This window comes from Balaenoptera physalus (assembly GCF_965194825.1).
Source record: "Balaenoptera physalus genome assembly, chromosome: 17".
Lineage (NCBI taxonomy): Eukaryota > Metazoa > Chordata > Mammalia > Artiodactyla > Balaenopteridae > Balaenoptera > Balaenoptera physalus.
Genome location: NC_138895.1, coordinates 2,354,396 through 2,380,721, shown reverse-complemented (window position 1 = coordinate 2,380,721; position 26,326 = coordinate 2,354,396). Strand labels below are relative to the sequence as shown.

General features: G+C 38.2%; 1 protein-coding gene across 11 annotated transcripts in view; it reads left to right on the top strand.

Moving 5' to 3' along the window:
• LOC309646588 (uncharacterized protein) overlaps positions 1–26,326 on the top strand; it is a 341,945-nt gene that overhangs the window by 212,134 nt on the left and 103,485 nt on the right. For 6 of the 11 annotated variants that reach the window (XR_014255437.1, XR_014255439.1, XR_014255440.1 and 3 more), the window contains one exon: positions 24,523–24,683. The exons of the other annotated variants lie outside the window; for them this stretch is intronic. The gene's annotated coding sequence lies outside the window, so the exon portion shown is untranslated. The remainder of the gene's footprint in view (positions 1–24,522; positions 24,684–26,326) is intronic. 11 annotated transcript variants of the gene reach the window in all.

Sequence of the window (26,326 nt, the reverse complement as noted above, 5' to 3'; positions counted from 1 at the left end):
GGGGAGTAGGTAAGGGCTGCATCCCCTGCGGTTTACCTTCAGAAGCATGTACCTTTCCCAACCATTGCAAATACCCAATTTCTGATCTCACTTGTTTTCCTTCCATTTCTGCTTGTAATTTGGCTAATTCTTATCTGGAATCATCTCAGATTCCTCTAATTATTTCCTCTCATGGACATAATCTGTTGCATTTGGAGCGTTTCATTCCTTATGGAAATTAAATAGACTATAAAAAACAGCATATACTTGGTAGACAGATCTGAATTTAAATTCTAACTTCTTCTCTTGTCAAAGCCTCATTTTTATTTTTAAATGTCGGTTGTACATTTTACATCTTATATGATGAAGTTGAGTTAATGATGCCTGTGAGTATCCAGTAAATGAGAGGCATTTAGCAAACATGATAGTGATTATTGTTGCGAGGTCTCAAAACGTATAACAGGTCATATGGTTTTCAGTAAATAAGTACCTTGAAGAAGTATGGTAAGAAAGACTTGATATGTGTAATCAATAAATTTAACTACCAATATATATTTTAAGTCTCTATCACTTATTCAGTCTCTATCCAAATGGTCATTTTCTCCAATGGATGCGAAATGCTTGTATGAAGTAAAAGCAAGGTGTGCATTAAAGGAAGAAGATTAAAGGTCCGTGATAAAAAGGCTAAAAGTTGTAAAGTAAGGGGTCTTAGAAGGGAGAACCATTTTGATTAGGAGGTGATAGACAAGATGCAGAGGAATAAGGAGAATATTATTTATAATTCAGTGAAAGAGAGGTGCCATGAAAACAGAAAGAAATAGTCAATACTTGCAACAGACTTTGCTTTAAAAATGTTTATATTTTTCACTCAAAGACTTCTAAGTAGTTAAATTGGGTAGAACTTAATTTTGAAACCCCCTATTAATCCTTATTCTAGGAGACCTTTGCTTTATGACTTCTGTGGGTTGTTGAAGTTTTTTCTAATGTCGCTGCTGCCCTGGCAGGGCTGATGTTTTCTCTGCTCCTGGTAGAGATGTTCTTTGCCTTTCCTTCAGTCTCATTACAGAGCTTTCACTCTGGCATGCTTTGTGCTTATTTGACAGCAAAGATAAAATGAGTCCTATGAATGCCAGAAGTGAACAGTTTTCCGCAAGTTACCATAAAGGCTCATCGGAGGCCATTATAATGGCTTTAATACAAAGTAGAAAGAAAAGGAAGAGAGGTTTTAAACACATATCAGCTGAAATTCCTCCAGTTCTACCTCTTAAGGTAAAAGGTGAATAAACATTAATTAGATACTATACTATCAAAAGGCCAATTAAAATCCGCCCTGGACAAGTATGTTTTTCTCACCTTGATTGCGTTCACATGCTCAGGTGAGATGCACAGATGGGTCTTAATATGACATCACTGCTCCTAATATGGATGTCAGTTCTAACAAGTCTATTATCTTGTCATCGTTTCTCCACACCTGTCACCTGCAAGAGACTATCGTCTTTGTGCTAATAAACAATCCCTTTTATCTTTATCTACCTTCAGTCTAACCTACTACCCATTTCCTTAGTAGGCATCTCACAAATCTTGATACTTGCTGACTGAGTTATAAACTGACTGAATTAAAAAGTCTAAAACATGTTCATCTGCAGTTTACGAAATGAGGCCATCGACGGTGGGTTTTCTTCTGTAAGAGGAGCCCAAGTTGCCTGAAATTTGTATATTCTGTAAGAATAAGGAAAACATATAAAATGCCTTTTTCCTGAAATTTTTAAGTGTTTTTTTAAATGCATAAAGTTTATTTAATTAAAAATCTTACAATAGAGTTTTTAGACTTTTAATAATATAGTGGTTTTAGATGAGCACGTAATCTATATTGTAGCTGCTGTGCTTACTTATATCTAAATAGATGCTCATACCTTAGAACTGGATTATTTATTTTCAAATAAACACACCAAGAATGTTTTTGGTGTGTTCATTTATTTGTATTCCTCCTTCTCATCAGTATGGATTTCTATCAGAGTCTCGTTACATTTACTTGGGATGGGCGAAATGGCTGGACCAGCTGACTTCCCGCACCTGTGGGTTTTGAATGCTTCTTTGCTGCCCGCTCTGTACTCACCTGGCAGGAAAAGACACTCCACAGAGAGTAGGCCATTGCTTTATTCATGAGGAAGAGCAGATCTGTTACGTGTGGCTGATTGGAATTCTATAGAAAAATGCCCTGCACATCTATGAATATTAACATTACTAATATCTGGGATAAAACTTTATTATTTTCTAAATGGAATGTTTCAAACCAGCAGCAGTTTAGTATCAGATTTAGGTGTTCAGTGGTGAGTTCCATGAGTGACAAATTAGTCGCTGAAAAAATAAATCACTGAATTTTAGGGATGGTGAATATCTACTTTGTAAACTGCAGAGAAGAGGTCAGGTCTGTATGGAAGCGACGTGCTGTATAGTCCCTTCATTGAGCCAAAACCCACACTGAAACCAGTCCTAACCTAACCCAACTTAACCTAACCAATCCTAACTCAGCCTAACCTAACTAATCCTAACCTAACCTAACCAATCCTAACCTAACTTAACTGATCCTAATCTAAACTAACCTAAGCTAACTGATCCTAACCTAATGTAACCTAACCTAACCTAATCTCACCTCACCAATCCTAACCTGACCTAACCTAACCAATCCTAACCTAACCTAACCTAACCTGACCTAACCTAACCAATCCTAACCAAAGCGCTGACCACAAGCAGAGGGACTGAGGATGCCAAGGTGAGGCAGCAGTGCAAACTGCAGGCAACAAACTGAGAGCATCAGGAATTGCAAGTGCCGCCTAGAAAAATCTTGAGGACCCAAAGGCTGTTTAAGGATTTGACTTCAACAAATAGAAATTCTCAATAGACACTAAGAGAGGACACAGAGAAAATGTGTTTCTTCAGAAAGTACAAGTGAGCGTTTAGTTTTGTATTCTGGCTATTAATTATTCTATATATAGAATAATGTCAAAGTTTATTCCTAACCTTGTATATTTCATATCGTGAATGCTAACATATTCCTCGATACAACAAAGTGAATTGTTTGGATACACTGGTCGGTAGCACAGTGCAAGTGGAGATTCTTCTTTTGAAAATGACAAAAGAGAATTTTGGCTGCTTTAAATTGTAGATTGTCATCAGGCCAAGGATATAAAGGACTCTGTCAAAATAACAGCTCTCACCTAAAGCAAAAATTCCAAAAAATGGTGTAAAGAAACCACAAATGAGCTTGGCATCTTCAAAAACACTGACATATAAAAAGAGGCAGAGACAAAGAAAGCAGGTGATTGGTTTGTGAAAGCCCATGTTTAAAGCACTTCCAGATAACAAAATTTAGATTTGCCACCTTGAGGAATATATGCTGCATTTACTAATTCATCACATAACTCTTTTTCATTGGAAATGGTTTTCAAAATAACAGATTCATGTGAATAAAATATATATACATGTATGAATCGGTAAGTGGATGGAATGGACAGACAGAATAGTGATTGGAATAGTCTCAGTTTGAAACAGGTGGCATATATCCCATAACATTAAAAACGTTAACCTGGGAGGAGAAGGTGGATTTTCTTTAAGTTTTAAGACAACAGAACAGAGTCTAGGATGACGATGGGGTGGGGTGTGTATGCCTGGATTTGCCCATGCACGCTTTGCCCTGAGTATCTTTGAGAACCAACACCGCTGTGTACTCATTTCTGATGGTCCTAAGCCCACCATGTAACTATGAAAAGCCAATTTGAGATCATCAAAGAATAGTAATTTGCTTGTTTAATTAAACATCTGTTTAATTTCTTTACACATGTACACACCTAAACAGACTTTTACGTTAATCACACATATGAGAATATGAATTCTTTTTAGTGTATTTAAATATTTTTTCCCATTTCTGCGTGCATCTTTTATCCCCTCCCCGTCCCTACACCATCTGTTTTCTGCCTTTTGGTGATCTATACAGCCTTGTGCGTGTCCTCCAACATTGTGTTGTAAGCATATACATATTTATAAACGCTGATTTTTTTTTCAGCATTAACTTTTTAAAAATAGCATCACAGGAGGCATCCTTTTCCACATTCTGTTTTTCTTCTTCATCCTTCTGGTGAGAAACTTTGTGGAAATCATTCCGACTCATTGATTCTAACTCATCCTTGTGAATGGATGCTTGATTTATCTTGAGGTGGGTGTATCCGTGTATCCTGATCAAATTTCCAATTTATGAAAATTCACTCTGAAGTCTGCTGTAGTAAACATTATTTTCCGTATGTTCATTGTCTTGCCTACAAGGTTGAATCTAGGAGTCAACTGCAGGATTTATTTATTTATTTATTTATATTTTATTTTATAAATTTGTTATTTTATTTATTTATTTTTGGCTGCATTGGGTCTTCATTGCTGCACGTGGGCTTCCATTGCGGTGGCTTCTCTTGTTGCAGAGTGCGGGCTCTAGGCACGTGGGCTTCAGTAGTTGTGGCACGTGGGCTCAGTAGTTGTGGCTCGTGGGCTCTAGAGCGCAGGCTCAGTAGTTGTGGCGCACGGGCTTAGTTGCTCCGCGGCATGTGGGATCTTCCCAGACCAAGGCTCGAACCCATGTCCCCTGCATTGGCAGGTGGATTCTTAACCACTGCGCCACCAGGGACGCCCAGGATTTATTTTTATATTTTGTGGGTGTGAAGTTTATTTGCAACAAGGCTTTACCTTTTGGGCAGGTGGACCAGGTCTGGAGTAGCCGGCATGGGACACTTAACCAGGAGCCGTAGCTGCTGGGTGTGCAGTTCAGAGAAGAAACACTTTGTGGCTCCGACATCCTCCCTTTGCCCCCTCCCTGTCTCCATGGTAGCGATCAAAGCGGGCAGATCCTGAAACGGGTGAGGTTTTACAAAATGAGTGTGCTATTTATCCTCTCTCTATATTTTATAGGCAATCTCAATAATCAGAGACAAGGGAATTTAAGAAGTGTGTAGAGATCTGGGTGAGCTTCACAGAATTTATAGAATTTAAGCTGAATTTCAGCAGAAAGCAGGATTAGGGAGACACCTATTGGAAGACATTCCAGTGGAGACCCACAGGAGCTCAGGGCAAACAGGTGCGTGTGGACAGGTGAAAGCGGGCAGAACCTGGCGTCACTGGGGAAATGATCTGGAGGAGCGAAATGGTCTGGAACAATGGAGAGGAGGCTTTAGTATCCAGTTTTGTAATTGGGACTTTCCTCCCATCCGTGTGTGGACTTGGTGAGTTTCCTCATTTGTGAGATGGAAGAACTGCGGTGAAGAAAAACGAAGGCTCTTACAGCAGGAGGCCGGGAGAAGGCAGGATGGGGGGAGGTCTTATCCTAAACGATGTGAATAATCTCAGGAAGGGTGATTAAAAAAATTGTTTTAGGCAGAATGTTTTAAAAGTCATTATTAGTATATCTCTTAAATGTGGATCATTTGAAACTACTTTAACATTTGTTATTTGAAAACAAAATTTCTTCACCTCTAATTTTCACCTTTCTATCATAATATATATACTGGCTTCTGCATTTTACTCTCTTGCGGTGGCTTTGCTGGTGTATCAAATTCCGTATCTTGTTCTTTCCTGGTGGCTTGGCTGGTATGTCAAATTTAAGGACCAGCTACACTTTGGGAAACCAGCTGTCAATTCTGGGGAGAAAATAGCTACTTTCATAGTATGAAAACTTGTTAAAACATAAGTCGACACAGACAGCTTTTAGTCAGAATTCTAAATGACATGGAATGACGTCTGTTTGATGCTCGATAATAAAATACTAACTGCTTTATGGTTATTGGGTAAGTAGTTGTTAGATGAAACAACTACATTCCAGATTTTCTTTGCTGCTTTTGATAATCAGTTTACTTTTTCTACTATTGCTTATAATTATTTAGAAGTGATATTCATCATATTAATGAACTATCTCAAATACTGATAGACATGCTTTTATGAATTGACAGCACCTAGAGTTATGATGAAGCTATTGGCATTGAAAAATAACATAGTATGTATTCATGAATATTAAATTAATAGTCATGAATATTAAATAATGAATGAATGAATGTAAAAAAATAATATTCAGAAAGAGAAAGAGAAAAACAAATATCGTATATTAATGCATATATGTGGAACCAAGAAAAATGGTACAGATGAACCGGTTTGCAGGGCAGAAATAGAGACACAGATGTAGAGAACAAATGTATGGACACCAAGGGGGGAAAGTGGCGGGGGGTGGTGGTGTGATGAATTGGGAGATTGGGATTGACATGTATACGCTAATAGGTATAAAATGGATAACTAATAAGAACCTGCTGTATAAAAAAATAAAAATTCTAAAATTAAAAAAATAATATTCTAGATTAATTATTTAATCAATTATTATATAATTGATTTGTCTAATAATAAATATTTATCAATTTGCTTAATTTATTATTAAGTACCCTAGTACTATTTTTATGTAACCTTGAGTAGACAAACCAGTGTGTCGTTTTATGAAAAATACAATGTTGTATTATATTGTATTTGCTCATCATAGATGCATGTGAATCAAATACACGTCTGGGCCACCTTCTTAGCAAGACCTGATGTGTACTCAGAGGTTCAGGATTCCGCAGGTGGTGGATGAATGAAGGATAGAAATGACCCACCTGTGGACTCACAAATTAGGAACTTCTTTTTCTAGAGCTCTGTGTTTTGGAAGTCTGATGGATACAGTGGGTGTTTCCCCAAAATGCTTCTGTCTGCCCGTCTCTGGCAGCTTGTGTTTTGTGGGGAGATTGATCCTTTTTCCTGCCTCAGGATGGGCTTTCTCCCTCCAGACAATGGTTTTCTCTGGTGGTGTAAATCGTTCCCATTTTCTTAGCCAAGAGGATTAGTTCAGGAATGAACACTTGGCCAGAAGCCAGGAGGACCCAGTGGTGGTCGTGAGGGTTTTGCGGGGATCAAGCGTCTGACTCTCCAGAAGGAGCTGCAGAGGTGGATTCTCTCTTCCTCTGAGCCCGACCTGGTGCGAAACCTGAAGGATAAAAGCCACACATAGGTGGGGAGGGGACAGAACCGTGGACGCTGAGCTGGAGTCCATTCGAAGGACATCTGACCAACGCCTGCTACTTTATATCTTAACATATTTGGAATTGGGTTCTTTTACGTGTAGCTTAAAGGATTTTAAATGATTCAGAAATCTCTCTCTCTCATTTTTCTCTCTGTCATCTGCTATCTTGCCACCAAGCTTAGAGTCTTTAATTTTTCTTGTTCCTTCTTTTTCATCCCGGGTGAGAGAATTCTGCAACATAGACGTCTGTTATATAGCCCCAAATACCAAGCTCATCATTTTCAGTCATGTACTTCATATATCTTGATGGAACCGTAATTCTAGGAAATAAGGCAGTTTATTATAATTTTTATGCAAAAGAGGCATAAGATTAAATTTTTAAAAATGCATCATATCAAATTTAAGTTATAAAAATTTTAGGTGAATTTTATATAGTATTTTTAATTTCTGTGAATTTCTTAGTGGGTAGTTATCAATCAGAAATAGAAACATAGATGACCTAACCAAGTATCTGAAAACCTAGTCTAGATAATGGCCTTTGGTATTCTATAAAGTGTTAACTCATTTTGCCTTCCTGGTTTAAGGAGAAAGGCAAGGTGAACCATGGATGGGAAGTGCCATATAGTGGGCATGGTCTCTTAATTTTTGCATCTACTGCTTCGTTCAGGTGTCTCAGTTAACCACCAAAGTTTGCCAATATGTGCTCTACCTGGATTAATCTCCATTTCTTAGATGTCTATTTCCTATTCCACTTCCTGTAATTAGACTAGGGAGATGACTCTATTACTGAAATAGCTACCTACAAATTAATCAGCAAAAATAAGAAAGGTCCCTAGTTTTATTCCTGAAACTTATTCCTTAGTTTTTTTTCCCTGAAAAATTTTATTATACTACTCATTCTTTGTTTTGATGTTCAAACCAAATGTATTTTTTAATAGAAAATATTCTTATTCTTTATATGTAATTTAGTAGCTTATACCCTTGGTTTTATTCTTTCCAATTGTTTTGCGTTGACATTGTACTCTTTCTCGCTGATCTGCCTACTGCTTAGTTTGCTCTGGAGTACACATTTCTCATTTGTTAATTTGGGTGGAATCTTAGAGTCCCTTTTGAACCTATGAGTGATCTCCTAGACAAACACCTGTGGAACCGCTCTCTCCCTTGCCCTAGGTTTTGGTGGGAGTTGACCTTCCTCCTCCTCCACCCCTGCCACCCTGAAGAAAGCAGCACTCCATTGATGGGTAGAATGTACCTCCCACTGACTGGGGTCAGTAGTAGAGTGGACACGACAGAGAGTAGATCTGCAACATGAAGGACAGATTGATAGAATTTACCTAATCTGAACAACATAAAGAAAATAGATTGAAAAAAAATGAGCAGAGTCTCAGGGATCTGTGAGTCAGTAACAAAATAGCTAATGTTCACAGGATTGAAGTCCAAGAAAGAAAGACAGTAGAACTCAAAAAGTATTCAAAGAAAAACTGGCTGAAAACTTCTCCAATAGGGTAAAAGACAAATATACAAAACTGTAGGGGTGGGAAAATTTTTTCCTCAATCCTCTTATGTTCTTTGGCAGAGCCCTGCAAATTAGACTGACAAAAGACAGATTAACAGGAGGAAAAGGAGTACAAATTTTACTTGATGTTAATTTTTACATGACACAGGCACCTTCCTAGAAAAGGTCTGAGAGCTTAGATTCCATTTTTAACATAGGGTGATAAACTGCAAAGATGTGACTTCACAAACAAAAAGGGTTTTTAGGTTTCTAAGGGCTGCAAACTGTGGGTAGGTAGATGTGTTAGAGAGACTAATGCAAGGTAAGGGCTATCTTAGCAAAAAGGCTTCTTTGTGAAGGTTCATTCTGGTGCCAACTTTCTGTCTTCTTCATTATCGTAAAAATTCCCTGAGGGGGGATTTATGGTGGTCCTCCTTTATCAGAAGTTTCTGCTTTCAGTCAGATAAAGGAAACTCTGGGAAGGCTTCTTTCTACATTCATCATTGAATCTCAAAACTATTCAGGTCAAAATAATCCTTATCCCAAAGTGGCATATTTTGGGGTGGCATATTCTGATCCTTTTCACAGTTAAGTAGCTGAGTAAACCCCAAAAAGGATGAACACGAAGACTTCTGTGCTGATAGAGCGTAACTAAAACTTCTGAAAAATAAAGACAAAAAACAAAACAAACAAACAAAAAACCTTGGATGCGTCTTAGGAGAAATGACACTTTACCTGCAGGGAAACAGCAATTTGAATGTTAACAGATGATTCATCTGAACCACGAAGGCCATAAAAGTAGCAGCTCACGTGTTAAATCCTGAAAGAGAGGAACTGCCAGCCATGATTTCTATCCAGTAAAAATATCTCTAAGTATAAAGGGAAATCAGGACATTCTCAGTAGAAACAAAACTCAGAGAATTTGTTACTAACAAACCTACCCTTAAAGAATGGCTAAAGAAGGTCTATAAAGAGAAAGGAAATGATGACAGAGGAAAGGTTAAAACTTCAGAAATGGAAGAAAACATGGGAATGAGTAAAAATAAGAATAACTATGATAGACTACTCTTTTTCTTATAAGTTCTTAAACGGTATTTTATAGCTGAAGCAAAAAATGATAACCACCAAGTGATAGGATGTTGACTGGATGCAAAAGAGATACTTAAGAAAAGTGTATTTAAGGAGTGGGGAGTATGCAGAGACCTAAGTGGAAGTAGGATTTCCTCCTGAAATGATAAAACATCGATAGCAGTAGGCAGTGATTACGTACTGTATGTTCTAATACCCAGAGTGACAACTAAAAGGATTATATAAAGCAAAACATTAAAAAGACAACATAAATAAATCAAGATGCAACCCTAAGTAATGTTCAAGTAACCCGAAAAAAGGTAAGAAAAGAGAAACAGAAAGTCAAGAAATGGAGGGATACGAGCAAAAAGCATATATTAATATGGCAGATTAGCGCTCTCACACATCAATAAGTACCACTAATGTAAGTGGTCTAAATACACCAATTATAAGGTAGAGATTGGCACAGTGGAGCAAACAAAACAGAACACCATCATTTATATGCCATATACAAGAACGTTACTTAAAAGACAGTTATATAGTTAGGTTGAAAGTACATGAATAGAAAATATACCATGAAAACACTAATTTAAAAAAGCATAAATGGCTATATTAAAATCAGGTAAAGTAGGCTTCAGATCAAAGAAAATTACTAGAGACAAAGAGGACAATTAAATAATGGTTAAAGGGTCAATTAACAAAGAAGACATAGTAATCCTAAATGTGCATGTGTTGAGCAAAAAAGCTATAAAATTTGTGAAGCAGAAATAGTGACAGAACAGGCAGGAGAAAAATTCACAGTTAAATTGAGAACGCCAGTAACCCACTCAACAATTGGAAGAACTACCAGACAGAAAACCAGCAAGGGTAAGGAAAGACTTATCCCATCACCCAACAGAATCTAACTCACATATGTGTGTAAACACCACACTCGACAACAGTAAAATACACTTGAGATTTTTTTCTCAAGTACCCATGGAACATTCAGCAAGATAGAGACCATATGATTGTTCATAAGACAATCTCAATTAATTTTTTAAATATTTGAATTATACAGAGTACGTTCTTCAACAATAATGGAATCAAACTAAAAATCAGTAAGCGAGGACTTCGCTGGTGGTCCAGTGGTTGAGACTCCACACTTCCAATGCAAGGGGTGCAGGCTTGATCCCTCGTCGGGGAGCTAAGATCCCATGTGCAGTGTGGCACGGCCAAAAAATAAATTAAATAAATTTTTTAAAAAATGAGAACTTAAAAAAAAAAAGAAATCAATAGGAAAAAGATAAGAGGAAAAATCTCCAATCACTTTAAAATAAACTGCACACTTCTAAATAATCCATGGATCAAAGAGTACATTTCAAAGGAAATATTAAAAGTATTTAGAAGTGAATGAAAATGCATATACAAAATATCAAAAGTTGAGGATTCAGCTAGAGCAGTGCTGATAGGGAAATTTATAGCATTAAACACTCACATTAGAAAAAGAAAATGCTTTGAATTGATAGTCTAAATTCTTCCATCCATAAATTCTAGTAAGAAGAGAAAATTAATTCAAGTTAACAGGAAGAAGGAAATAATAAAGGTAAAAGCAAAAATGAATAAAATTGAAAACAGGAAAACTACAGAGAACATGAGTGTGATAAAGAGTTATTTCTTAGAGAAAATCAAAATGGAAAACTCTAGCAAGATTCGCAAAGATAAGAGATAAGACAAAGGTCACCAGTATCAAGAATGAAACCAGAATATCTCTACAGGTTCTGTAGCCATTAAAAAGATAATAAAGAAATACTACAGACAACTTTGCTTTCATAAATTTGCTACCTTAGATGAAACGGACCAATTCCTCAAAAACCATAAACTACCAAAACTCAACCAAGGTAAAATAGAAGAGCTGAATCTTGCTGTAACTATAAAAGAAATTGAATTTGTAATTTAAAAGCTCCTGAAAAAGAAGTCTTCAGGCCCAGATGGTTTTACTGAAGAATTCTACCAAAATTTTAAAGAATTAAGACCAATTTTACAAACACAAAATAGAAGAAAAAGAAAGATTTACCAACTCATTTTATGAGGCTAATATTACCCTGATATGCAAACTAGACAGAGTATCCGAAAACCGCCCCAAAACTACAGATCAATATCTATAATGAAGTAAGATACAAAAATCCTCAACAAAGTATTAGCAAATCAAATCTAGCTGTTCATTAGTATGTTATCTTGTTTTGTCCTTGAAATAGTCATATGGGAGGTACGATCATTATTTCCATTTCACAGTTGGAAAGGGGGCCTGGGAGCTGACATAACTAGCCCTGATCTGTATAACCTTGGAATTCACATAACCTGGATTTCAGTCTAGGATGTCTTAACTCCAAACAACACTGGTCTTCTTAACAATTACAATAATAACATACATTCCTTATTTTCCTTTTTCTGGCTGAAGCTGCCAATTGCCAAAAAAATTATCTATTTTTCCTCCTCCTTCTTTAGGTGAAAAACCCTAATGTTAACATTTTGCTATTTTATTAAAAGATTGCATCCTTGCTCCTAGGTGTGGCCTTGTTACTAAGTGACGCTATTGAAGCGACATTATTCCGTGGGATTTCAGTCTAGTTTCCTGAGGTCGTTTGGACTGAGCTGCATCTTCTCTCCTCCTTTTGACTGGCCGTTGGGCTGACAGGAGGACGGAGTCCCAGGGACCCCTGTTGGAGACATAATCCTTGTGCAATTTATTTATATCCAATTGGGCATTTTTATTTGCTCTGGAAGGAATGATGTATTTTTGAGATTATTTCACAAATCTATCATCTTTTTCCTATTATTTTTAAAAGTTGACATGCATAGACGTTTTTAATTAAATTCTGTGGAATTCGTGCTTGTTGGGCTTTAGACAGAAATAGTTCCTTCAGGCTTCTCACAGTATATCGGCATTGCCAGGGAAGTTGCTTTGCCTGCAGCCTGCCTCTGTGGACTGATTCATGACGGCCGGCGCTCGCTGAGCTCGGAGAGCAAAGGGTGAATCTGTCAGTGTCATATCAGCTCATCTCTGACTTGGGAGATATGTCACTTGATATTAGTATTCTGCAGGATTCTTTTGCCACCTCATAATTTTTTCTCTTATTGCATTAATATTGATGCTTCATTGGTATTTCTCTTTTTTTTTTTTACCTGATTTTCATTCCATTAAAAGGGGCAACTTATATGTTTCCTCATGTTAATTTCCTTGGAATATTTTCATAAGACTCCATATTTAGGTGAGATGTATCAGGATAATTTAATGGGGTACTTTGTTAAAAGTATCTTAGGGTGAGCTACGTAATGTAACCAGATGCTTTAGATCATTTAAAGGGAAGTAATATTTTGTAAAAACAAAGAAGCAACCAAAAATTAAAAAAAAAAACCAAATATTAAATCACAGGTCTCTAGGGCATGACTTATGTCTTTGATCATTGATGTTAAACTAGAAATGCTTTTCTCTATAGGCAGAGAGTTTGAATATTGTAACAATTTTGAAGTAAAAGTACCTATACTTCTGTTGGTTAGTGAGTTATTAAAATTTTTTTAGGGATATTACATTAATCTGTGGCACTAATGACTATTGTGTTAATAACTGAAGCACTGTAAGTTTGTCTTCTGGTTACATCCAGATATCAAACATACACTGTCAGGAAAATACAGGCAGAAAGGAGCGCTCCCCATGATTGTCCCCTGTGTGTAAACGTCGATGACATTTCAATTGGATCATGTAGTTGTCCACCCTCCCTGCCCCCCGCCCCCATAAAAAGCTGTTACCAGCTCAGGGGGTATTGCAATGCGAAGGAAGGTGCCTTAGCTTGTTTCTTAGCTGAGCTCGTGAAATATGTAGGCAGGCACTTAGGCCACTCACCCCACGTGGAGAGATGGTTCATTCGTCCCATCAGAGGTGCTAAGGTGCGAATATCTGTGTCCCTCCAAAATCTGTATGTTGAAATCCTAACCCCCAAGGATGATGGTGATGGGAGGTGGGGCCCTTGGGGGGGGGTTCATGAGGACCTGAGGGTGGAGCCCCCATGAACGGGATTAGCGTTCTTATAAAAAGACCCGAGAGAGGCCCTGTGCCTCTTGGGCCCTGTGACGACACAGTGAGAAGGATTGGCTGTGAAGCTGGGAGAGGGCCCTCACCGGACCTAACCAAGCTGGTGCCTTGAACTTGCACTTGGCCTCCAGAAGTGTGAGAAAAAATTTCTGATGTTTACTAGCCCCCCAATCTACGGTGTTGTGTTGTAGCCGAGTGAACTCGGGCAAGAGGAAACCACCGATGTGATAAGAAATAGCATCCATCGCCAATAGGAAACGAACACTTGAAAACAGCTGCGGATGGAACTCCCGAGAAAAAGGTGTGAGTGCATTGCTGGCCTTTTGACTCCTTTGGGGGATGACAAATGGGTGTTGACTGAAACGCACGCTTATTCTAACCTATTCTTTCCCCATCTTGTAGCACAAGCATCTCTGGAGAAAACAGCGAAAGGTTTGAAAACAGCAAGTTCTCTATCTATTTAGCCTGTGGTTGTCTCTTTAAGACAAAAAGAAAAGGCAGTGAGACATAATTCCACGAACAGACCACATTCCCCGTCACCCTCAGAGCAGCTGTCACATTGAAAATTGCAATGACCCCTGTGAACACTTGTTACGTAAACAGGGTGAAAAACAGTTCGAAGGGCTGGCTGACTCACAGCTGACCCTGCCTTTATGATGAACATGAAGGGGAGAGAAGCACGCACTTCATGTTCTGGCCGGAGAAGCGGGGAAGGATGCAATGATATAAATTTATATTTGACCCTCACGAAATGTTTCTTTCATTTTGCCCAATTCAGTGGTCCCAGGTCCATGTTTAAACTTGCTCGTATGTGTGGGAGGTGCTGGAAGTTGACACATGGTGACACTCATCCCTTTATACTTGGCATTAAATGGCTTCCTTTGGTTTTTTTTTGGCTGTGCCATGCGGCATGTGGGATCTTAGTTCCCCGATCAGGGATCGAACCTGCGCCCCTTGCATTGGAAGCATGGAGTCTCAACACCTGGACCGCCAGGGAAGTCCTTAAATGGCTTCCATTGAATTCCTTAAAGGTACATCAGAGTGGGTCAGAGCTTTGCCAATGTACAGATAATTGTGAAAACAGCTCCAATAGTAAGTGGCTACCTAGGCAGCACTGTGATCCTTTACCTGCCAAGTCCCACGACCTCTCCTCGGGGCGGGGGCCAAGACACGTTACAAGGTCCCCGCTGTTGCAGGCGCCGTGGGTAAGCTCTACGTCAGAAGTGGATAACTTGACCACCGGGCAAGGATGGGGGTGAGACAGGCAGTTAGTCCACATGGGGAGACCATGGACCTCAGTCACACACGGGCCACAGGCCCAGGAGGACGCGACAGCACGTTGCCATGAGGGTAACTCAGCACCAGGGAGCGATACACTGAGCTACCTTTCTTGGGTGTGGTGCTGACCGAAAGCCAGTACAGGGAGACACCTCTGTTTCCTCCATAGGAGAGGATATTTTTAGCTCTGCCTAAATATCCCACCTGGATAATTTGGTGAAAAGAAGTGATGCAATGCTCCTGATTCATCCTCTAGGTAAATGAGCACATTGCTCCTCAGTTTGTGGTTTCAAGGGCATGTGTACAATCTTAGTTTCTCCCAATGACTTTGAGAAATACCACCACCATCTAGCGTAGAAAATGCCAAATGGCATAGCTTTCATAATTCTGTGTGGCCGTAAATCAAGATGGTCTGTTGCTAAGGCATCTGCTTGTGTATAACGGGACGCGGATTGTGGTTGCCTGTGGCACGTAAGGACTAGATTTGCTCTTCTGAATATAAGACTGTGTCTGGGGATGAAACACATGTAAGGAAATCAGAAATGGAAACTTGCCAGCCTAAGGGAGGTGAGTTTGGGATGCTTCTGTTAGCCTGATAATTCCTCTCCGGAGTTTTCAGTCTGTGGCCTGGTGACCCAATATTAGTATAAGTCCTCTCCTAAAGCACGCAAAGAATGTTCACAGGTGGTTTCATGGCATTCCCAAGTGGAGACACATTTGGGAGGTAAATACACCTAATCGCCAGTCTAGTGGAAAACACGATAGCTTAGGGCTCAGACCGTTTCTCCAGTAGCACCGAGGAAGTGAATGCCCAGGGGCACGGCACACGTGATCACCTGGTCAGTGTGGGCCCTGCTACGCCATGTTTTCTAGGGATTTTAGACGCTGGTCTTGGTTCCTAAATCAGGTCAAAATCCAGGAGACACATCACCCTGATGGAAAAGACTGCTTTGGGGCACTTAACGAGCACTCTTCTAGGACCCTGGGCCCAGCTGGAAATCAGAGAGGTGTCAACAGCGCTTTAGGTGAATAGCCAAATTACGTAATTACCCAAATAGAACACTAAACCGTCAGCCTCGGGAGGTGCCCTGTGCTTTCACCAAGTGGGGAAGCGTGGATATTCTAATCACTGTATCAGTAGATGTCTTAAGAGTCCACGTCCAGGCTAAGAAGGTGTGTATGTGGGACAGTATATACGGAGAGACTATGTTACAGCAGAACATCATGACATGTGCCCTAAATCACTGTTTCTTATGATCAACATATGGTTGGGTTTGTCTTTCCATCGACTCGACAGTCTGAGTCTTTTAATTAGTGAGTTTAGACCACTGACATTTAAAATGATATATGATTCCAATGACTCCATTTATTTCTTCTCTCTTGGCATATCAATTTTTTTTTTTAGTATTGCCCTTGAGTTTATTGTATACATTTACAACTAATCCAAGTTTTCTTCCAAACAACACAAATCACTTTTTCATGGGTAGTGAAGATATTTTATTACAGAGGGTTCATAATTCCTCCTTCCCTTTCCTATAACATTTCTGTTGTTCATTTCATATACTTCTAAGCTATAACCATCAAATGTTTTGTTATTATTTTAAACAAACTGTTATCTATTAGGTCAGTTAAGAATAAGAAAAGTAGAAGATTTTATTTTACCATTTATTCATTTTCTAATGTCTTTCCTTTCTTTATGTAGAGCTTAGTTTCCGACCACTCTCATTTTCCTTCTTTCTGAAGAATTTCTTTTAACATTTCTTGCAAAGCAGGCAGATCTACTGGCAACAAAATCTCTCAGTTTTTGTTTGTCTGAGAAAGTCTTTATTTCTCCTTCACTTTTGAAAGATAATTTCACAGGGTACAGAAATCTGGGTGGTTGTTTTTTTCTTGCAATATTTTAAGTATTTTGTCCCACTCTTTTCTTGCTTTCATGGTTTCTGAAGAGATGCCCGATGTAATTCTTACTCCTGCTCCTCTGTAAGTAAAGTTTTTTTTCTCCTCTGGCTTCTTTCAAGATCATCTCTTGGTCTTTCAGTTCTGCAGTTTGAATATGATAAGCCTAGGTGTAGATTTCAACTTGTCTACACTGAGCTTCTAGCTGTTTGTCAGTTTTAGCTAGGTTTTCCTGTCCTCGTACTGGTTCCAGCAGCATGTCTGCCCCTGAGCTTCTGCTGGTGAGTGTGATTCTCTGTATCTGCCTGTTCTCTCTGACTTCAGGGGCAGCCATGTGCCGTTTGACCTCACCTGTCTGATGGATCTAATAAGAGTTTTGATTTTCAGTTGGTTTAGTTTTTTCTTGTTGTAGGTGCCATGACTTTCCAACTCCTTAAATGCCCAACTGGAAATTGGAAGTTACCTAAACCACTTTGAATATCTTATTCTCTTGTTATTCCATCCTTTAAATCATGAATAGCTGTTGTAAGTTTCTATTTTAGGGAATTTATTTGAATGAACTCCTCTAAGTTCATTTTGATGATAAATTCTCCCCCCAAAGGGGGGAAATATGTATGTCTTAGAAAGGCATACATGTGTGTAAAGTTGATAATAAGTATGTTGATACTGGGTATGTCTATATGCTGTGTCTTTAGAAGGACAATCAACTGTGAATAACTCAGTCATATTTAGTTGCTACAATTTCAAATATTTGTAAAGTCAAATATTCATATGTATAAAACCTGATTTTGCATATTCCCTCCCCCATTTCCATGTCACACCTCTCACGCCATCACCACCAGTGAAGCCACTGCCTCTTTTTCTCACTATTTTGTTGTCAAATCCTCCCTACTCAGCTTGGACGTCACGGTAAGTTGCTATAATTTCTCTTTTGCAGGCATTCTTACCCCATCATCTCTTTCTCCTGTTAAATTCCTGAGAGAAAGCTAACGTTGGCAGAATGCCTCAAGCCCTCCTCTGCCTGGGAACATGGCAAACGGACACCACATCAGATCAAGCCAACTGTCCATACTTTCTCACTGTGTCTTTTGCTTTTGCTAAATGTCTGTTTGACAACTTCTGTCTCTTCATAAGTTTTGAATCTAGCCCCCTTCCACGTTCTGTTGATGGTCTTCCTTTATGTATCATTGAGAAAAATGGAAATCCTCTTCATCTTTTCTGTTTCCTACGCATCACATCAGCCAAGTGCGTGCCCCTCCTCCCTCTTCTCCACCTCCTTCCCCATGACGGGGGATCGCTGTCTCCGCTCCCGTCAGAGACCTGCCCTTACCTGAGAGCTGGCCTCGCTTCTCAAAGCCTGGCTCCTGCTGGGACCTTTCCTCTCCCCTGCACCATCAGTACAGCTATTTTTATTATTTAAGTTCTTTCATCCTAAAACCACGTTTTCTCCTGATGAAAACATCTGCACTTGCCTCCTTGCCCACACGGTTTCCAGCTGTCCCCTCATCTCTCCGCTCCACTGAGTAGAAGCACGAGATCGCCTGTGTTTACCCAGAGGACTTGCTGAGCCGCTGTCCTCTTTCTCTCCGCACGCGCTCCCCACTGCGACCCTCCCTGGTCAGGCTCTGGCCTCACGTCCGTGTCCTCACATCCAGCACTTGCTTCTCTGTTTATTCCTCACCCAGATGCTTTTCAGTATTTGACACCGTTCACCGTGTTTTCCATCTTGAACTCTTTTTCTCTCCCCTGAGCTTCTATCCAAACAAAAGTTCAGTTTTTCCTTCTATAACGTATTCCCCGTGAGCTCCCTTTCTTTTCTTTTCCCTCGTTGGTCTTCCTTTTCTTCTTGTCTTTAAAATGTTGCAGCCCTGGCTCGGGGCACTGTAACCTTGGCCGTCTACCTGCTCTGTCTGTGATCTCAACTCTTTCACGGCTTAAAGACACCTATAGGTCATGACTCTCAAATATATTCCTAAGTCCTGACTCATCTCCGTTTAACTCAGGCCTGTATGTCAGGCTGTGCTCTTGACTTTTCCAGTTGGGTGTTAAATAAGCATTTCAAACTCAACATGCCCCCAGTAGAGCTCCCACAACCATGGTTCTCAAAGCCCAAGTTTTGAAGTTAATCCATCAGCAGTGATTGATTGTCTCCACACACAGTGCCCAGAGTCACTCCATCCGCAAGTCTTACTTATTCTGTGCCTGGAAAACATCCTGAGCCCGACCTCTTCTCACCACCTCCACCTTTATTTCACCGCCATCCATCACCTGATTAACTGCATCCTTGCCCCACTACTTTCATTCTAAATCCTTAATACCAGTTTTTCACACAGTAATCAATAGAAAGGTTTTCTAAAATGTGACCATGCCGCACCCTTGCTTACAACTCTGATGGCTTTTTACCCCAAATTTATCTTTGCCTAAAAGTGTCTGCAAGATCTGGCTGTGGTTTTCTCTCTAGCCTTTCTCTCCCTAACTTACTGTGTTCCGGCCTGACTGACGTTCAGACGCTGAAGTACATTGTGTTCAATCCCAACTCACTAGCGCTTCCTTCTCTCCTCTTCTTCTCTGATTTTTACACATCTTGTTTATTTTCTTTTGAAAAGGGCTTACCTGACCAACTAAGGAAGGAGTCATTCAGTTACTCTTCCACGATCTCATTTAATGCCCTAACTGCTAGTGGGACACTAATTCATTAGCATGGAAACCTCATGAAAGAATGAGTCTCCCGTGTGTTGGTTGTACATCAGCGCCAAGGGCAGCGCCCGGCACTGACTACACATCAGTGATGTGCGTGAGGTGACAGACCCTCCGGGGATGAAGGGGGCCCAGTGGGGCGTCAGGGAAATATCTAAAGAAACTGTGGTCCTACCAGATGCGAAGAAGAGGAATATTACTTCAGAACAGAATTAAGCGGTAAATAAATGTGTTTAATTCAAGCAGTGGATGGAGAGCTTTGGTTGGTAGGCTTCAGCTTTAACTCAGATGAGTCTGTAGACCCTGTAGTCCTCAGTAGTTGTGGAGTTCTGTTCTTGTGACTATAGGGCTTGCTGCTCTCAAACAGTGTCTGGGGTACAAATCAAGCCATCATCCTGGCCAGGTATCTCTATGGGTGATATAAAAATACTGAAAAGGGAATCTCGATTTGTTTGGAATGATAATATTTGTCAGTGGGTAAGCATATTAAATATGAATTCCAGAAAAACTGGAACTAAATATGAAACATTATGAAGAAAATCAAGCCCATTTTCTGAATATTCTTGTGTTCCATTGAGAACAACTGCAAACATTTAGTATTATTTATTATGCTTAAAAGAACTTGGCAGGTTAGAGGCTTAACAGATAAAACTTATTTTTCTACTTGAAATGTGTAAAGAGACTCATTACCTTAACATTTATGATTGAAAGGTATAAAGGAATTTTCACTAAGATTTTAAGCAGTATTGTAATATTTAGAACTTATAATAATCAACTTTATGAGCATAACTCATTAGATTTATAAGACTTATTTAATAACTAGAAATATTTTGCTTGTTAGATAGACAATTAGGTACTTAGGAAACTGGATATATTAAATTTATAATGTTTACAATGTATAAAGGATTTTAATCATCTAAGATATAAAAACCTTGTAAATACTTGATAAGAGGTACTATATTTATAAATAGGGTAATATGTATAAACTAGGTTTAATAACGAATTATTTTTACTTGTACTTCAATAAATTAAGTAAATTGAATAATAATTTAAAAATAAGTCTTTACTGTAAATATAAGCCACCCTAGTGAAGTTAGAAAGGCCCATATTCTCATGCATATTCACACTTTCACCTCATTTGAGCTTTACAAATAAACCCTTGTGAGGTGGATATACATGTCTTACCTCTGCTGCTTTAAGATGGGACACATACATTCCCATGAGCTTAATCAATAAACTGTAGCCCTTGTCATCGGTGGACCTTCCCAGTTTATTCCACCTGAAACACTTTGCTTATCCTTTACCTTCCTCCTCTTGGCTAATTTCTCCCTATCTTTTTCCAAAGAATCCTGCAAAATAGAATAGATGTGCTTCCCATGTATTTCCTTTGCTTTCTGTACAAACCTCAAGACAGTCCTTAATGGTTGTTGTAATGGTTTATTTAGCTGTTCCTAGACCCTAAGTGCATTGACAAGGATCTCATATTTTTCACAATGAAAATCTCAATGTCTTGCATATTTTTTTCAATTTTGATGAATAATTTCTTTCTTTAGTTTCCCCAGCTTTATTGGAGGATGATTGATGTGTTAAAATTGCACATATTTAAGATGTCCAGCAAGAAGAGAACATAGGGAGACAGCTCACTGACACTGATCTTGGCAATGATTTTTTGGATGGGACACCAAAAGCACAGGCAAAGAAAGCAAAAATAAACAAGTGAGACTACATCAAACTAAAAAGCTTCTCCATAGCAATGGAAACAATCAGCACCTATAGAAAGTGAGAGAATATTTACAAGCCCTATATCCAATATGGGATTAATATCCAAAATATATAAGAGACTCCTACAACTTAATAGCAAAAGAACCAAACAACCCAACTGAAAAAGTGGGCAGAAAACCTGAATAGACATTTTTCCAAAAAAGACATATAAAGGATCAACAAGTATATAAAAATGCTCAACATCACTAATTTTCAGAGAAATGCAAATCAAAACCACAGTGAGATATCACCTTGCACATCTTTTTAGCACATAGTAGGTACTAAGTGAACACTGTTGTTAATGGAAGCTATTTTGTGGAAAAAGCCATGTAGCTAGAGCTTAAATGCAATAGAGATTCTACTCCTAAATTCACCTTTCCTCCCCCAAATCAATACCTTAAAAGTCTCTGAAATAAATATATTATGAAAATTGTCCCTCAAGATTGGAATTGGAAAACCGGATTTTGAAATATTGCCCTATATTTTTTTAGTCTATCGGGATATTCTGAAATCAGTTCAAATTGTCAGTGGGTAGTAAGCCAGTCAGCCCAAACAGGGCATTAGGAAATACAGCATGTGAGTTGGAAGCCAAAGAATATACATGTATACAACACATTTTTAACTTCTAGGCTACCAGCATCTCCAGCACCATTACAATCAGACGCTGGTCAGTGCTGTGTACGGAATAAAACCACCACCCTCCAGGATCTGACGGTCCAGGTAGAGGAAGCAGAAGTCACAAGGGATATGGGTCAGTGCAGGCTAAGTGACTGTACGTTGTGGGACTACAGGAGAACTAAGGGTGCCCCGTGGGGTGGAGCAAAGGAAGATGTGCTCATGGAGAATGTGCCTCAACAGTTACTGTACCAAGGGCAGTGCCTGGTCCATGGCAGGAAATAAGTATTTATGGAGTGAAGGAATAAGTGAACATGGAATTAAGTGGGGTCTTAAAGAAATGATTAGTCAAACACATTTGGCCAAACTTTATGAATAAAAATTATCCGTAAACCCTACGATCCTTTTAAAATATCTTGGGACTGTTGAATTAATCTAGTCTTCCCTGGGTTTCCCTCTCCAACATCTGTGTTTTAACAGGCTCATTTAAAAGCCTTCGCCTAAAGAGTGATTATTATGCAATGTTAGAGGTGAGTGTTGGGGAAGTGTCTGTAAAGAATAGGTTTCAGAACTAGTTACAGCTCAGCACAGGAACAACTACCTGCTCTAGTCTGAATAAAACATTTAAAAAGAGGCATGAAAGAGGTTTAGTGGCAGAAGACTGTGGTTTCACATTTGCATTTCCATTTGGAGAAAAGGCCAGGGTGGTAAGAAAATAAGATAAAGGGATTTGGCAAACACATCCTTGTGTTTATTTTCAATGTTTTCATTTGTGGTTATTGCATTTTTGCTACTTTTACCTTTAAATATATTTGTGATATCTTAGACTATGTATTTGCAAATGAGAGTTTGAGGAAATTTTTCAAGATAACATATCTCAAGTAAAATTATCATAAGTTCAAATCAGCTCTTGAACTCTTAAAGTAATTAAAATGGAATGCAAAGTCAAGATGAACTTTATCGTGTAAAAAAACTAATGAATTAATTAGAGTCCTCAAATATACAATGGTTTGAAGGAGAATTAGAATTTTGATGCTGTGTCTTCAGGGCTTATTTCATTTGTAGAGGTCAAAAGATTTAATGATTTTGAATTCGCATATACTTTTAATAACATTTTGCAGCGATAATGGAAAACAGGATTCAACAGCAATACTCACATTGCGCTTGACAAAATATCATGAAGCAATTCATCCTCTATGTTTAATCTACAGATACTCGGTTTTCATTAACTTTACAAGTGTTGTTTAATTGAGTCAGATCAATATATTCCCATAAGTAGCATTAATTTATATGAGAGGGAAAAAAGTTTAAAAGATAATTTACTTTTCAGATTAATTCAGGTTAATACATTATTCACAACAATTCCAGCTAGTCTTTGAAAATAATTATAAGAATTTTGTAGCGAACAACACTCTGTCAACCCCTTTCCATGTCTTAAGCCATGATACTTTCAAAATAGTGCCATTTAAATGTGTGGAGAATGTATATTCCAAAGCAGTTTGAATATATGGTGCAAATTTTAAAATAATTGAAATTCAACTCTGCTCAAGAATATAAGGTTAAGTTTTAACTATCTTAGCTATGAAAAGTAATAATAAAAGACAAAATAAAACTTCACACCTATAGTTCTTTGGTGCCCAAGACTAGTATGTATTTTAGATTTCCCATTTTCCCCTGTATCACATATATTCTTAGCTCTGTTTTAGAATTTGAATTTTCAATTTTCCTTCATCATGTTCAGCCTAGTCCCTCTTTTTAGTGTGAGATACCTGCTTACCCCAGGGCACTTACCTGCTTTCCAGGTTCACCTAATATTAGTCTTGATGGAACCACCAGATTGGCTACCCATGCCCTTCGTCATGTCACTGATTGCAGGCGGTGGTGGTGTCATTATCTTAGCAATTATTTGGATAATCCTATGTAATTATACAAGATGTGGATTTTATTCAGTTATTACCACACCTTCCAGTGTTATATAAAATGTTAACATAATAAAGAAGAAACTGTGTCAGACTAATTCTGCTTTTTAATTATTCATGTTAGCATTGCAAATTTATAGTGTTGATTCTGGGGCATGGTTCATGTTCTTACTGAGCTTGCTATCTCCATGTCTGGATTTACGGGCGAATGCCAGCCTCATCTATAGCTGGAAATCATGGTTTTGCCCAGGTGCATTAAAGATAAACAAAAACAAAAAAGACAAAATGAGAATAACATATTTCCAGTGGACCTTAGCTGCATTTCTGTTTGCTCAGCTGAGTCATTTGTCTCTATTTATCTTCTTTCTCCTGTTGCTTCTAATTTCAATATATTGTACACGTGGATAGGCTGTATTCACATGTTGGTGTTTCTTTCTATCTGCAGAGGTTCTGCGGAACATGCTGACCAGCTAGGACAAGTGGGGAGTCATATAACTATTGTCTGAATTACATAGCCAAAAAGTAGTTGATATCAATATTTATTTGTTTTTATATTTAGATCGCCATGATTAAATAATGGGGTGATCATTAAATCTACAAATAGCCAGGTTAGAAATCAGAACACCTGGTTTTATCCTTTTATTCGTGTCTGTTATTATTTGCTCAGGCGCAGTGCAATGGCCGTGTTTCTGTGTGGCGGGCAGAGCTACTTGCTATGGTGATTCAGGAGCCAGACCCCTTTCTCAGGTTCTGCCGTTCCTGGGGGCTGCAGGTGTACATGTTATGAGAGGGTGCAGATGACACCTTACCATCTGTGACAGTGGACAGGTAATGTAGAGCCTGGATTTCTACTTCTTCATGTGTGAAACAGAGAAGATAGACTAGCCGATCTTCTAACACTAGTCATTTATGATGATGAGTCCTAGAAAGTGGACCGCTGCAGGGAATTACATAAGAAAAAAATTAAGGAACATATTTTATATGCAGTTTTTATATTCTAGAAACATGTGCAAAGCTTTCTAAGTTTTAAATCTTGCACAACTCTTATATGGAAACAACACAGGAAAAATAAACTATAGATCTACCAACTTAGAATATAAACTGAAATATTCTACAGTATTTAATGTCAGCGTAAATGAGTATAATTCATTACAGTAATAAAAAAGATGAAGTTTAAGATATCTAACAAAATAATAAAATATTTCATATGAGAACAACTGCAAATTAAGACATTCATTTGCATTGAAAATGCGTTTAATAACATTCAAAAATATTTTTCCATATAATCCTTGGGAAACTAGAAATAGAAATATCTTCTTTAACATTTTAAAAAATATTTATACCCTACTATTAGTTAACATTATAAATTAGTAAAACAGTGCCTTTAATTTGGGAAAAGAGAGGTCTAGATTGCCTACTGTCATGACCAAAAGTTGTGTATAGGACAAATAAATGAGAGATATAATTGCTAGAACGGGGAAAGCATGATTGCTATTTGCAAATGATGTGATTACATACTTGGAAAACCAAGAGAAGCAATATAAACATTCAGAGAACCTCAACCCTGACACAGACCCCAATGCTTTGTGTCAGTTTGCAGTGAGAATGCTCAAGAGGAGTTTTCAGTGAAATGTCCAGATATAGGTTAAATTGGAAAAAAATTTTCCAACATATTAACCATGAACAATTGAGATATATAGTGGGGAAAAGGGTTACATTCACATAGCGTCAATTTATTCAGTCAATGCACTTTTATTGCACAGAATGTGAAGGTTCTTGGAGATAATGAGAGTGAGTTTGGATTTGTTCTAAGGCAACAGGAATTTGTTTTTCACAAAAGAAAATACATCCCAATACACATAGGGAATAGTCAATCTCAGTAATAATAAAGAGGTTTTTTAAAAATACCAAACCCAGCAATCAAAAGAATATCATGTGGGCAAATATTATTTATAAAAGTAATTATTCTTAACACATTATAGGCACAGTGACATAGAAACTTCCATGAAAACATCATGAAAGGCTGTTCCTTTCTATAGTTTTAGACATGCTCATACCCTATGAATTTTTGACTTCCTTGAGGATTATATTCTAAGGAAATAATCAGAGATGTTGGCAAAATAAAGATATTCATCAAGATTTTATAGAGAAAAAAAATTTTTTTTTAGTAGTGTTGAACTGACTAATAAACTAGGGGCTGAGTACTACTGCTTCAGAGTAAATAGACCTTAGATGAGAGTCCCACTTCTGCCACCTACTATCTGTGTGATCCTGGACAACTTTCTTAACCTCTTTGAGCCTCAATTTTCCCAGCTGTGAAAGAGAAGTGTAATAACATGTGAGTTTAAAAGACCTAATGCTTATGATGAAACTTATGGTATAATGTTGAGTGATAAAGTAAAATACAGAATGTTAACTAATATATAATACAATTTTTAATTACACAATCATGTTCTGTGTGTATAAACTGT